We start from the raw sequence: 14,889 nt of genomic DNA on the forward strand, positions 1-14,889 counted from the left end.
ATCAATAGTAAGGCATTATTCGTGTTTTTTCTTGATTCCTTTGGTATTTAAAAATTCTCAGAAGTGATAAATCTGGCTGTAAATTTTTCTTCAGATGCGTTTTCATTTTGTACGTAAAAACCCACTTGAGAACCATGGGCGATTTATTTAAAAAAAAATACAGCCAGATTTATCACTTCTGAAACTTTTTAATGTCAAAGGAATCAAGAAAAAACACAAATAATGCTTTAGTGTTGATGAAATGTAGTGAGCAAACGGCCAATGTTCGCTAAGCACTCTGTTTATTGTCCCTTCAGCTCTCACTTCTATCTACTGTCATTTCTCCTCACTTTTGGAATTCTGAAGTTGGCTAAATGTCTCACATGCTCATCCCGATATCCATAATTATTTGCAGCTCAAAAATGGACATATTCGGCGGGTTTTAACGGATCCGCTACGTTCGGGTTCAGATTCAGATTCAGTTTCAACTTTAATTGTCGTTGTCTGTGTACAGTAAACAGAGACAACGAAATTCGGTTAGCATCTCCCTGGAACATGGAGTCGGAAACGATGGTAAGTGCCTACCTGCAGTACATCGCGTGTAATCCATTTGGTGTAGCGTAGCAACAGTACGGGTCATGGGTCGTGACCCGACTGCCGTGAAACCTCCCTCTGTGTGTGTGTGTGTGTGTGTGTGTGTGTGTGTGTGTGAATATATGTGTGTGTGTGAATATTTATGTGTGAGTGAATGTGTGTGTGTGTGTGTGTGTGAATATGTGCGTGTGTCTATGTGTATGTGTGTGTGTGTCTGTGTGTGTGTCTGAATATGTGTGTGTGTGAGTGAATATGTGTGAGCGTGTGTGTGTGTGCATATGTGTGTGAGTTCATGTGAATATATATGTGTGTTTGAAATAATATAATATTTTGTAGTTCAGAGCTTATTTGTTAAGTTTAATAGTGTGATGGCTGTCAGGAAGAAGCTGTTCCTCAATGTAGATGTTACAGTTTTCAGTTTACATAAGTCGGACGTGACTCCAGAAGTCGGGCATCAGTCAGTCCACAAGCTGTGAGAGTCAGTCCAAAGGCCATGAGTTAATCCCAGGGCAGTGAGTCCACACGTCATGAGTAAATCGCTCACTGCCCCCTCTACTCCACTGACACCTCAAGACGCTGCCCTCCGCCTGGCTATAGGATGCACCCCCTACTGAAGCCGTCCACATCCCTTGCATGAGGACACCCCATCCCCTTCTCATCAGTTCACGACAACCCCCGCCTGAAGCTGCCCTTGGCTGCACGACATTTACCACCCATAGGGCAGTGTCTTGAGGTGGGGGATGAGTCCGTATATATGTGTGTGTGATTAAGTCTGTGTGTGTGAGTGAGTCCGTGTGTGTGTGTGATTGAGTTTGTGTGTGCGTGAATGAGTCTGTTTGCGAATATGTGTATGAGAATGTGTGAGTGTGTGAATATGTGTGAGTGTGTGTCTGTGTGTGAATGTGTGTGTATGTGTGTGTGTGTCTGTGTGTGTGAATGTGTGTGTGTGTGTGTGTACGTGTGTGTGAATGTGTGTGTGTGTGAATGTGTGTGTATGAATATATGTGTGAGTGCGTGTGAATATATATGTGTGTGTGTGAAACGATAGTATATCGTAGTTCAGAGATTATTTGTTAAGTTTATTAGCGTGATGGCTGTCAGGAAGAAGCTGTTCCTCAATGTAGATGTTACCGTTTTCAGTTTACAAAAGTCGGATGTGACTCCAGAAGTTGGGCATCAGTCAGTCCACAAGCCGTGAGAGTCAATCAGTCTAAAGGGCATGAGTCAATCCCAAGGCAGTGAGTGAGTCCACAGATAATGACTAAATCGCTCACTGCCCCCTCTCCTCCACTGACATGCCCCACATCCGCCTGGCAATAGGATGCACCCCCTACTGAAGCCGCCCTCATCCCCTGCATGAGCCCTCCCCCACACATTTCTCATCAGCTCACGAGAACCCCCACCAGAAACTGTGCCCCTCCCTTGGCTGCACGATGTTTACCACCCCCCACCCCACCCTGAGAGCCCCTACCTCAAAAAAAAATGTTTTGCACAAAATCTTCAGTGTTCATTAACAACTGAAATTGTCTTTGGGCTGCTTTTTGAACATCATGTCAGGAAATGTTATGTGATGTGGCTATTGCTGTAGTATCCTCTAGGATAGCAGCTACATTTCTGCCTGGTGGAAGAACGACACATTCTCGATTCAAGATACCCATCCAAGTGGCCGAGGATACATTGTGCAACATCGAGAAGAACTCTAAGACGGCACATTTCACGAGGCAAGTGAAAGTCATTGTTTGGGATGAATGTCCAATGATTAGGAGAGAATGCTTTGAAGTTGTGGACAGAACTCTTCCAGATGTCTTCAGCAACACCAAGCATTTTGGTGCCCCCCTGCCAGTACAGGCCTCAGTGACTGAGCAGCCAGCCCTCAGTGACTGAGCTATCCGCCCAAAAATCCATTCCGCCAACAAACTCCATACTAGCCCTCTCGAAACCAGTACCTTTGCCCCAACATACTAGCTCAACAGAAATATGAAGGGAAATGTCAAAGGTTTCCTGAAGGATGGAACATCGCCCAAGAATGTTGTCATTAATAGCGTGCTTCGTTGAATGATGACTTCTGAGGTAAATTCTCAGATTTTCCTTCTTAAAATCTGATCGCTGGCTTTCTCTATATTAAAATTGTCTCTTTTTATCAACAGGAAGTAGTCATCAAGAGGCAGTGAGCAGCAGAACACAACAAGACACAACAAGTAAAAATTTAATAAATCTCATCTTTAAAATTTAAATTGTTCTTATATTTTAAGAGTCATTCACATTTTAAACTTTAATAACACCTTTTTACACTTTTAATGCCGTGTGTTCTTCATCACAATAGAACCTAATAGGCAGGAATGGCTGCTCTGTGGGAGAGCCCACCAAGAGTGCATGGGGGGGAGAATGTTTGGAGATGCACTGAATGTGTTGGTGGGAGGGGAATGGCAAGGAGCAGAGTGGGGGGGGGGGGGGGGGGGGGGTGAAGGTAGGTGGGGTGACTGAGTGAACTGCCAGCGTACAAGGCGTGAGTGACTGCACTGCCAGCCCACGAGCCATGAGTTAGTGAACTGCCAGCCCACCAGCTGTAAGTGACTGAACTGCCAGCCCAATATTCCATTCAGTCCACCCTCTCTCCCCTTCTGTCTTAAAGACTGTCACCTGTTGTGGGCAGAATTTCTGGCAGTTTCTCAGCCGCCAGCCTGCCAGGTCCGAGTGATTGTGCTGCCAGGCCTCAGTGACTGTGCTGCCAGCCCAAAAATCCATTCCGCCCACAAACTCCATACTGGCCCTCTGGAAACCATTACCTTTGGCCCAACATACTAGCTCAACAGAAATATGAAGGGAAATGTCAAAAGTTTCCTAAAGGATGGAACATCGCCCAAGAATGTTGTCATTAATAGCGTGCTTCGTTGAATGATGACTTCTGAGATATTCTCAGATTTTCCTTCTTAAAATTTGAACGCTGACTTTCTCTATATTAAAATTGTCTCTTTTTATCAACAGGAAATAGTCAGCAAGAGGCAGTGAACAGCAGAACACAACAAGATGCAACAAGACACAACAAGTAAAAACTTAATAAATCTCATATTTAAAATTTAAATTGGTCTTATATTTTAAGTAATTCACATTTTAAACTTTAATAAAGCCTTTTTGCACTTTTAATGCTGTGTGTTCTTCATCACAATAGAACCTAATAGGCAGGAATGGCTGCTCTGTGGGAGAGCCACTAAGAGTGCATGGAGGGGAGATTGTTTGGAGATGCACTGAATGTGTGGGTTGGAGGGGAATGGCAAAGAGCAGAGTGGGAGGGGGGGGGTGAAGGTAGGTGGGATGACTGAGTGAACTGCCGGCATACCAGGCGTGAGTGACTGCACTGCCAGCCCACGAGCCGTGAGTTAGTGAACTGCCAGCCCAATAATCCATTAAGTCCACACTCTCCCCCTTCTCTCTCTTACTGTCTGTCACCTGTTTTGGGCCCAATTTCTGGCAGTTTCTCAGCCGCCTGCCTGCCAGGTCCGAGTGATTGTACTGCCAGGCCTCAGTGATTGAGCTGCCAGCCCAAAAATCCATTTGGCCCACACACTCCATACTAGCCCTCTGGAAATCAGTACCTTCGGACCACAACACTCATACTAGCGCAACATAAAGCACCCCTCCCACTGGCCAGCAATATTGGAATTGCTGCAGTTGGGGAATATTGTATTGGGTGTCCAGCCCTCCCATATGATGCTGGGACCCAACTCTGTTCTTGACCGGTTTCGGCTTTCTGAGCTGCGGTTTCGGAGAGTACGCCGCCACCTACGGCCGTCTTTTTTGGCCACCTTGCTCAGAGCCCCCCTGCGCCGCGTGTGTGCCGAGGATGTTTCCCGTCGATGAAAATTGACAAGAGATATTAATGTTTTTACACCATTTCCCATTCTCTCTGCTGCCCCTGCTGGAGGGAGGGGGAGCGACTATAAAACCAGGAAGTGGTGTGCCTCAATCAGTCTCTGCAAGTGGTGTGCCTCAATCAGAGCTTTGAATGACACTGACAAATGTTTACAGCACTGTGAGAAACCTTAATTTGGTTTGAAAATGAATATATGGTTAGAGGTAAAAAAGCACTGCCTGCAAATTGTTGTTTGGGTTGAAGTAAAAAGGCCTCCTCTCTCTCTCTCCCTCCCCCCTTTCCCTCTTCTCCACCCCCATCCCTCTCTCCCCCCCCCCCTCCCATCCCTCTCCCCCTCCCCATCCCTCTCCCCTCCCCCCTCCCCTCCCACCTCAACTCCCCCTCCCCTCTCAACTCCCCCTCCCTCTCAACTCCCCCTCCCTCTCAACTCCCTCCTCCCCCCTCTCCCCTCCCCCTCCCTCCTCTCCTCTCCCCCCCCCTCTCCTCCCTCCTCCCTCCCTCTGCTCTCCCCCCCCTCTCCTCTCTCTCTCTCTCCCCTCTCCTCCTCGCCTCTCCTCACCTCACTCTCCTCATCTACTCTCCCCCTTCTCCTCCCCCCTCTCTCTCTCCCCCCTCTCCTCTCCCCCACCTCTCCTATCCCCCTCCTCTCCTATCCCCTAATATCCTATCCCCTTCTCCTCTCCTCTCCACCCCCCTCTCCCCCCTCTCCTCTGCCCCCCCCCCCCCCCCCCAACCGCACGTTGGTGGGACACACCCAACGGGTCTGCACGTGGTCTAGTAATTTATAAAGTTGCAAGAACATGTCTGTTGTGTCAACAAAATAATAGAGGGAAGTTGCCTGTAAAATTTGATCACAGACCACAACCTGAAATGCGCTTTGAGATTTGCGCTGCTGTGCACCCGCTGGTGCTGCCATAGCCGTGACGATTGGGCAATGTACTTGCCGCAGGTGAAGCAGCCATAGGGCTTCTTGACCGTGTGCACCAGCCGGCGGGTCCCAGCCGGCTCGGGTACTGCCAGGCCTTGCCGCACACATCGCACTCATAACTCTTCTCCTTGTTGTGCCACGGCAAGTGGTCCTCTACCGAAGCGCAGCCCCTCGAAGCTCAGCTCACGCCCCGAGCTGTTTGTGGGTGGGGTCACCGGCAACCTGGCTGCCCTCAATAGCCGCTCATGTTCCCGTCTCTCCATCCACAGCAACGGCTCCTAAACTCTGCAGGAGGGGAACACAGAGGGTCAACAAGCTGGCAGACAGGACATTACTAACGCATGAACATTGTTAGTACTTGAACGGAGGGAGGGAAGGGGGCAGGCGGGGTTGAGTGGGGCAGGTGGAGGGGAGCGAGGGGTCTGAGGGAGGGGGGCGAGGAGGGGTTGAGGAGGCAAGTGGGAGAAGAGGGGCCACACCGACCTGAGGCGCCGAGTGTCCGGGCATGGCGTCAAGCTGCCTCCTGCACGTCCACCAACCAGCTGCCCTGTGCCGTTACATACCCCGCCTTGTGCCGTGACTTCTACCACAAGCTTGGCTCTCAGGACCGGCACCTGACGTCACCCCCAATCCGAGGGGGACTGCCGGCACTGCCCCACCGGTCATTGGCGCTGAGTCGCGTAGAGGGCGGCATGCAACTTGCGAAGAAGGTCACAGAGTGCTGGAGTAACTCAGCCGGTTAGGCAGCATCTGTGGGGAATGTAGATAGGTGACGTTTCACAGAAACATAGATAACAGTGGCAGGAGTAGCCAATTCGGCTCTTCGAGCCAGCCATTCAATATGATCATAGTCTAACATCGGTAGTGGGGAAACTGCTAGAGTCAGTTATTAAAGATGGGATAGCAGCACATTTGGAAAGTGGTGAAATCATTGGACAAGGTCAGCATGGATTTACGAAAGGTAAATCATGTCTGACGAATCTTATAGAATTTTTCAAGGATGTAACTAGTAGCGTGGATAGCGGAGAACCAGTGGATGTGGTGTATCTGGATTTCCAGAAGGCTTTCGACAAGGTCCTACATAAGAGATTAGTATACAAACTTAAAGCACATGGCATTGGGGGTTCAGTATTGATGTGGATAGAGAACTGGCTGGCAAACAGGAAGCAAAGAGTGGGAGTAAACGGGTCCTTTTCACAATGGCAGGCAGTGACTAGTGGGGTACCGCAAGGCTCAGTGCTGGGACCCCAGCTATTTACAATATATATTAATGATCTGGATGATGGAATTGAAGGCAATATCTCCAAGTTTGTGGATGACACTAAGCTGGGGGGCAGTGTTAGGTGTGAGGAGGATGCTAGGAGACTGCAAGGTGACTTGGATAGGCTGGGTGAGTGGGCAAATGTTTGGCAGATGCAGTTTAATGTGGATAAATGTGAGGTTATCCATTTTGGTGGCAAAAATGGGAAAGCAGATTATTATCTAAACGGTGGCCGATTGGGAAAGGGGGAGATGCAGCGAGACCTGGGTGTCATGGTACACCAGTCATTGAAGGTAGGCATGCAGATGCAGCAGGCAGTAAAGAAAGCGAATGGTATGTTGGCTTTCATAGCAAGAGGATTTGAGTATAGGAGCAGGGAGGTTCTACTGCAGTTGTACAGGGTCTTGGTGAGACCACACCTGGAGTATTGCGTGCAGTTTTGATCTCCAAATCTGAGGAAGGACATTATTGCCATAGAGGGAGTGCAGAGAAGGTTCACCAGACTGATTCCTGGGATGTCAGGACTGTCTTATGAAGAAAGACTGGATAGACTTGGTTTATACTCTCTAGAATTTAGGAGATTGTGAGGGGATCTTATAGAAACTTACAAAATTCTTAAGGGGTTGGACAGGCTAGATGCAGGAAGATTGTTCCCGATGTTGGGGAAGTCCAGGACAAGGGGTCACAGCTTAAGGATAAGGGGGGAATACTTTAAAACCGAGATGAGGAGAACTTTTTTTCACACAGAGAGTGGTGAATCTCTGGAACTCTCTGCCACAGAGGGTAGTTGAGGCCAGTTCATTGGCTATATTTAAGAGGGAGTTAGATGTGGCCCTTGTGGCCAAGGGGATCAGAGGGTATGGAGAGAAGGCAGGTACGGGATACTGAGTTGGATGATCAGCCATGATCATATTAAATGGGGGTGCAGGCTCGAAGGGCCGAATGGCCTACTCCTGCACCTAATTTCTATGTTCTATGTTTCTATCCAGAATCTGGTCTCCGTTCCTGCTTTCTCCCGAAATCTCTAGATTATGTTAGCACTGATAGCTAAAACTAACTCTCTTTTGAAAATATCCAGTGAATTGTCCTCCACTGCCTTCTGTGGAGAATCCCACAGATTCACAACACTTTGGGCGAAAAAAGGGTTTTCCCCATCTCAGTCCTAACTCCCCCAACGTCGGAAACATCGACAGGTAGCCAATAGTTCCGAAACCTGAAACGTTGCCCATTTTTATTCTCCAGCACGTTGTGCCTATCTTTCGCAGACATAAGGAACTGCGGATGCTGGTTCATACACAAAAAGATACAGAATGCTGGAGTAATATAGCAGGTCAGGCAGCATCTCTGGTCAAGATGGATAGGCGTTGACATTTCAGGTCTGCAGCAGAAGGATCGAGACCAAAAAATGTCCCCTTTCCGTGTTCTCCACAGACGCTGCCTGTTCTGCTGAGTGACTGCAGCACTGTGACCTTCTTCCCTTAATGTTTTTCACCACACATATGACTCTGTGGAACGGCATGGGCGGTGGCTTAAGTGTGCCGTGCGTGCGGTTGACATAACGGCGCAAGTGGCTCATGTGCGGGCGGGAGCAAAGATCTTATAGCTCTGCTATAAGATCTTTGGGCGGGAGGCTCGTCGCCGTGCCCGGATGATCGGCACCGCCAAAATGGCCTACCCCTTATTCTTAAACTGTGACCCTGGTTCTGGACCCCAGCGTCGGGAAAAATTTCCTGCATCTAGCCTGTCCTATCCTCTGACAATTTTATACATTTCAATAATATTCCCTCTCATCTTTCTAAATTCCAGCGAATACAAGCCAAGTCAACGTATTCTTTCATCATAGCACAGTTCCGCCATCCCGGGAATTAACCTGGTGAACCTGCACTGCACTCCCTCAATATCAAAAATGTCCATCCTCAAATTTAGAGACAAAAATGCACACAATACACCACGTGTGGGCTCATCAGGGCCCTGTACAAATGCGGTAGGACATTCTTTGCTCCTAGACTTGAATCCTCTCACAATGAAGGCCACCATGCTATTCCATTTCTTCACTGCCTGTTGTAACTGCATGTTTACTTTCAGTGACTGATGTACAAGGAAACCCAGGTTTCGTTGCATCTCCCCTTCTCCTAATATTGGTTCATTACCGTTTCGTGTACCGAGATATGGGTGTCAGGGTTTATGGGGAGAAGGCAGGAGAACGGAGTTAGGAGGGAGAGATAGATCATCCATGATAGAATGGTGGAATTGACTTGTTGGGCCGAATCACCTAATTTTGCTTTCACTTCGGACCCTATACAGGGAGAACCCTTGTCTCTGCACTGGAGTCACACAAGTCTTGCAGCTAACGTTATTCCCTTCATCCTGTACCCTGCAGATGGATCAATTGTGATCATGTGCTGTCTTTCTGTTGACCGGTTAGCAAGCACCAAAAACGCATTTCACTGTACCACGGTACACGTGACAATAAACTAAACTCAACGTTGAATTCTCCCAATTTTGCTTGAACGTTGAATTCTCCCAATTTTGCATGAAAGTAGAATTCTACCAATTTTGCTAGCCCTTACTGTCTCCTGCCCTTCCTTAACACTCAAGCTGTCTCCTCCCATCCCCCCGCCCTCGGGCTCCTCCCTTTTTCCTTCCTTCTCCCCCTCACCCAAGAGATCTTTGGTCTGAAGAAGGGTTTCGGCCCGAAACGTCGCCGATTTCCTTCGCTCCATAGATGCTGTTGCACCCGTTGAGTTTCTCCAGTAATTTTGTGTACCTTCGATCTTCCAGCATCTGCAGTTCCTTCTTGAACCTTCCGCGTTTTATTATTTTCTGTCTGTGTTTAAATGTAGTTTTTGTTATTTTTGTTGGGGTGTGTGTGTGGGGGGTGGGGGTGGAGGGGGGGGGGGAAACTTTTTAAAATCTCTCCCTGCACTGGAGACCCGACCTTTTCTCGTCGTCGGGTTTCCGTTGTCGTTGGGGCCGCAACGAGGAGCGGCCTCCAACAGGAAGAAGCCGGGGACTCTGGTGCTACGACTCACCGTCGCCGTCGCGGGGCTGGCCGAGTCCGGAGCGGGTGGAGCGGTGGAGGAGCTGCTGCTGCTGCTGCTGCTGCTACCGGAGAGTCGGAGGCTCCAACGGCAGGTCTGTGGACGGCGGCACCGGGAGCCCGCGGCTCCCTGGAGGGAGACCGCTTTTCAGGGCTCTCGCAACGGCGACTTCCCCCGCCCGAGTTGCGGGGTTGAAGAGCTCCTGGAGCGGGGCCTAACATCACTGCCCCGCGCGGCTTGGAATGGCCGCGGGACTCTGCGAGCGCACGCCGGGGGCTCTAACAGCAAGACCCGGTGTGCGACCTCGCACCACCCGGCGTGGCTTTAATGGCCGTGGGACAATCGCCATCGCCAGCCGGGGGCTTTGACTTTGACTCTGACATGGGGGGGCGGGGGGGAGTGCAGTGGAGAGATAAATTTATTAGGCCTTCCATCACAGCGATGTGATGGATGTTTATGTAAATTATGTTGTGTCTTGGGTCTATGTGTTTGTAATGTATGGCTGCAGAAACGGCATTTCGTTTGGACCTCAAGGGGTCCAAATGACAATTAAATGTATTTTGTATCTTGTATCTTGTATCTTGAAAACTAAATTCAACCCCCCGGCCGCGCCGAGGCTGGCTGACCGGAGACGCTGCACCGCGGCCTCCTGCTGCCAGGTAGGCGTTAAGGCGGAGGACCAGAGACGCTGCACCGCGGCCTCCTGCCGCCAGGTAGGCGCTAAAGTCGGAGGACCAGAGACGCTGCACCGCTGCCTCCTGCCGCCAGGTAGGCGCTAAAGTCGGAGGACCAGAGACGCTGCAACGCGGCCTCCCGCCGCCAGGTAGGGGTACCGTCGGAGGACCAGAGACGATGCACCGCGGCCTCCTGCCGCCAGGCCGGCGCTAATTTCGGAGGACCAGAGACGCTGCACCGTGGCCTCCTGCCGCCAGGTAGGCGTTAGAGTCGGAGGACCAAAGACGCTGCACCGCCGCCTCCTGCCGCCAGGCTGGCGCTAAAGTCGGAGGACCAGCGGACGCCTAGAGGTCCTTCACCCTCACTCACTGACGTCTCCCCCTCCCCGCAGGACTCGGGCTCCGGCCGCAGAATCGCCCTCGCGTTGGGAGGAGGGGGTGGGTGATGGACGCGGGCCCGAGCGGCGGCTGTTCCCACCCGAGCATGGGCGCAGAGCGGCCCATGTGACGCCGGCGGACCAAAGATCCTATTGCGGAGGTTGACAAAAATGCTGGAGAAACTCACCGGGTGCAGCAGCATCTATGGAACGAAGGAAACAGGTGTCGTTTCGGCTGCTGCACCCGCTGAGTTACTCCAGCTTTTTGTGTACCTTCGATTTTCCAGCAACTGCAGTTTCTTCTTAAACACGTCCTCTAGCGGAGTTCTGCTATAGGATCTTTGATCTGCACTTCCTTCTTAAACAACATCCTCTAGCGCAAAGATCATATAGCAACCAAAGATCTTATAGCGAAGCAAGATAGGCTACTCCTGCTAAATGCAATGGACTGACGTGTAGTACGCTATGGAGGGGATCATGGGCATTTTTCCACGCCCATTTTAGCAACCTGAGCCTACCTAACCCGACCCGACTCGCACTGTAATCGATGTTGCGGGGCAACAGTTTGTGTGGGTCAGATTCATAAATCTGTCAGTTCAAACTTCTTGTCAAGAATAAAATTTGATTCTGGTAATTGTCTTTTTTAATGTTTTTTAAATCATTTCTTTTTAAATGGCTCACAAACAGTGTTTGAGTTGATTTTGTAGTAACCGGAACCGACCCGACTTGCAGGGTGATTGACAGGGGGGGACTTTTTGTGCGTGATATAGGGTTAGATTCATAATTCTGTTAGTTCATAATTCCGTTGATTCTTGTTAAGGAATAAAATGTTTATAAACACACATACATGAAAATTATATAAATGTATATAACACACACAATTATATTTCTTCTAATCCAATAATGAACTTTATTTCAGACTAGACAAGGGACATTAAATAAGAAACATTGTCTTGGGGCACACTCTCTCCCCGCTGCCCCGGGCCCCGCACTCTCTCTCCCCGCTGCCCCGGGCCCCGCACTCCCTCTCCCCCGTACTCCCTCTCCTCGCTGCCCCGGACCCCGCACTCCCTCTCCCCGCTGCCCCGCACTCTCTCTCCCCGCCGCCCCGGACCCCGCACTCCCTCTCCCCGCTGCCCCGGGCCCCGCACTCCTTCTCCCCGCTGCCCCGGACTCTCTCTCCCCGCTGCCCCGGGCCCCGCACTCCTTCTCCCCGCTGCGGATTCAATCTTTGGCCGGAAGCAAAAAGGCGGGAGCAAGAAAGCGGAACAAGATGGCGGAACAAGATGGCGGGGTCAGGTTGCTAAAATGTGTCCTATAATCACCCATGAATCCGTCCATGAGCGTACCTCACGTTTGCGTGAGAGTAATCCATCTTGTTCCGCTATAGGATCTTTGATAGCAACGATCTTTGCTCTTGCGGACGGCGACCGACCGCCGCACGTGACCAGCAAACCAGGTCCCGCCCTTTCCCTCCCTCACTGACGGGCAGCGCTTGCGGCCAATGAGAGCAGGTCTCGCCTCTACCTTCAGACGGGCAGAGCCAGCGGCCAATGGGAGCAGGTCTCGCCTCTACCTTCTGACGGGCAGAGCCAGCGGCCCAGCTGGTCCCGCCACCTCAGGCTAACGTCACAAAGGACAAGGTCCCGCCCCCTACTTGCATCTGCCCCCCACCCCCCTCCCCAATGCTGGAGTAACTCAGCGGGTGAGGCAGCATCTATGGAGCGAAGGAATAGGTGACGATTCGGGTCGAGATCCTTCTTCAGACTGATGGTGTAGGTGAGGAGTAGCTGGTGTCAACTGGTCCAAGGGGGAAGGGGAATACGCAGTGATAAGGTCTCACATAGGAGATAAGTGGGCAAAATTAGGGCACATGGTATTGGGGGTAGAGTGCTGACATGGATAGAAAATTGTTTGGTAGACAGGAAACAAAGAGTAGAGATTAACGGATCCCTTTCAGAATGGCAGGCAGTGACTAGTGGGGTACTGCATGGTTCAGTGGTGGGACTGCAGCTATTTACAATATACATCAATGTTAAAGATTAGGGGATTCAAGGTAACATTAGCAAATTTGCAGATGACACAAAGCTGGGTGGTAGTGTGAACTGTGTGGAGGATGCTATGAGAAGGAAGGTTGACTTCGACAGGTTGGGGGTGTGGGCAGTTGCATGGCAGATGCAGTTTAATGTGGAGAAATGTGAGGTTAGCCACTTTGGTAGAAAGAACAGGAAGGCAGATTATTAACTAAATGGTGTCAATTTGGGAAAAGGGGATGTGCAACGGGATATGGGGGTCCTTGTTCATCAGCCACTGAAAGAAAGCATGCTGGTACAGCAGGCGCTGAAGAGAGCAAATGTCATGTTGGCCTTCATAACAAGAAGAGTTGAGTATCGGAGTAAAGACGTCCTTCTGAAGTTGTACAAGGCCTTAGTGAGACCACACCTGGAGGATTGTATGCAGTTTTGGTCTCCAAATTTGAGGACGGACATTCTTGCTATTGAGGGAGTACAGCGTAGGTTCACAAGGTTAATTCCCGGGAAGAAGGGACTGTCATATGCTGAGAGAATGGAGCGGCTGGGCTTGTATACTCTGGAATTTAGAAGGATGAGAGGGTTTCTTATCTGCAAGGCTCAGTGCCAGGACCACAGCTATTTACAATATACATCAATGATAAAGATTAAGGGATTCAAAGTAACATTAGCACATTTTCAGATGACAAAGCTGGGTGGCAGTGTGAACTGTGCGGAGGATGCTATGAGAAGGAAGGGTTTCTTATTGAAAATATAAGATTATTAAGGGTTTGGACATGCTAGAAGCAGGAAACTTCTTCCCAATGTTGGGGTGTTCAGAACCAGAAGCCAGTTTCCTTCTTCTAACGTGTCGAAAACCCTCAATAATCTTAAATTTAGAACGGAAATGAGGAATTTTGTTTTCACCCAGAGAGTTGTGAGTCTGTGGAATTCTCTGCCTCAGAGGGTGGTGGACGCCGGTTCTCTGGAAACTTTCAAGAGAGAGTTAGATAGGGTGTAAGGATATATGGGGAGAAGGCAGGAACGGGGTACTGATTGCGGATGATGAGCCATGATCGCATTGAATGGTGATGCTGGCTCGAAAGGCTGACGGCTTACTCTTGCACCTATTGTCTATTGAGGTTCCCTGTGGGAGGAGAGGACCATTAGGACCCAGTTCCGTCAGAACACGTGGTGTGAGAGTCTGCAGCGTGGAGACTCTGGGCCCGGTGCTGAACCAAGGACGCTGGAAAGACGACTGCTGTGGCGCACTGTTGGGCGGTAGAGTTGGCCAGGTAGACAGAGTCGCTGGTCGAAGCCTGCGCGGTGTGCCACGGCATGCGGGCGAAGTGTCAGAATTGCCGGTCAGCGAATGAACGGGAAGGCAGCTGGGGTCGGCGCTACGGTGAGGCAACCAGGGTCGGCGGCTACGGTGAGGCAACGAGGGTCGGCGGCTACGGCGAGGCAGCGAGGGTCGGCGTCATCGGTGAGGCAGCGAGGGTCGACGGTGTCGGTGAGTCGGTGAAGGTCGGCGGCAACGGCCACGTGTAGGCCACGCGGGGAGGTCGACGACAGCGGCATCCTCGATGGCCCAGGGCCGAGATCGATCAGGAAGGCGGTGAGTGTTGGTGCTGCTCCTCGTGGCAGCAATGATATCGCGGGGCTGGGCTGGTGGTGTTCGGGTAGGCAGAGCGGGCCAGAGGTGGGGCCCCAGGACTGCTGGCGGACGTGTTGAGGATTGTCGGTTCCTCCCATCCCTTACTCCCACAAGCTGCCTACCTCCCATTCCCCTTACTCACTCGGGTTGCCCCCTCCCATTCCGCTTACACTCCTAAGCTGGTTATAAATCATCCCTTATTCTCCTATCTGTCGACATACCATTACTTTCTCCCGGAAGCTGGTTGCTTCCCCCCTTTTCGCCTAACCACCTAAAACTTGCTACCCCCCATACCCCCAGCTGGCTACCTCCCAATCCCTTTACTGCACCAAACTGGCTTCCTCCCATCCCCAGGAGCCAACAGTGAGCTATATGGTCTACCACACGAGCGAACAAACACACCCAACCTTGCAAACCCTCATTCCCCTTACTGCCCCAAGCTGGCAACCTCCCAATCTGCTTACTCCGTCAAGCTTGCTACCCACATTCCCCTTACTC

General features: G+C 50.7%; 1 long non-coding RNA gene across 1 annotated transcript; it reads left to right on the forward strand.

Moving 5' to 3' along the window:
- The first annotated feature begins 224 nt into the window (after positions 1 to 224).
- On the forward strand, positions 225 to 3,717 carry LOC129693696 (uncharacterized). Its single transcript, XR_008722901.1, has 4 exons — positions 225 to 552; positions 2,162 to 2,298; positions 2,725 to 2,771; positions 3,559 to 3,717. It is a non-coding gene; the product is annotated as an uncharacterized LOC129693696 (long non-coding RNA).
- Positions 3,718 to 14,889: the final 11,172 nt, after the last annotated feature.

The sequence above is a fragment of the Leucoraja erinacea genome, unplaced genomic scaffold (genome assembly GCF_028641065.1).
Source record: "Leucoraja erinacea ecotype New England unplaced genomic scaffold, Leri_hhj_1 Leri_393S, whole genome shotgun sequence".
NCBI lineage: Eukaryota > Metazoa > Chordata > Chondrichthyes > Rajiformes > Rajidae > Leucoraja > Leucoraja erinaceus.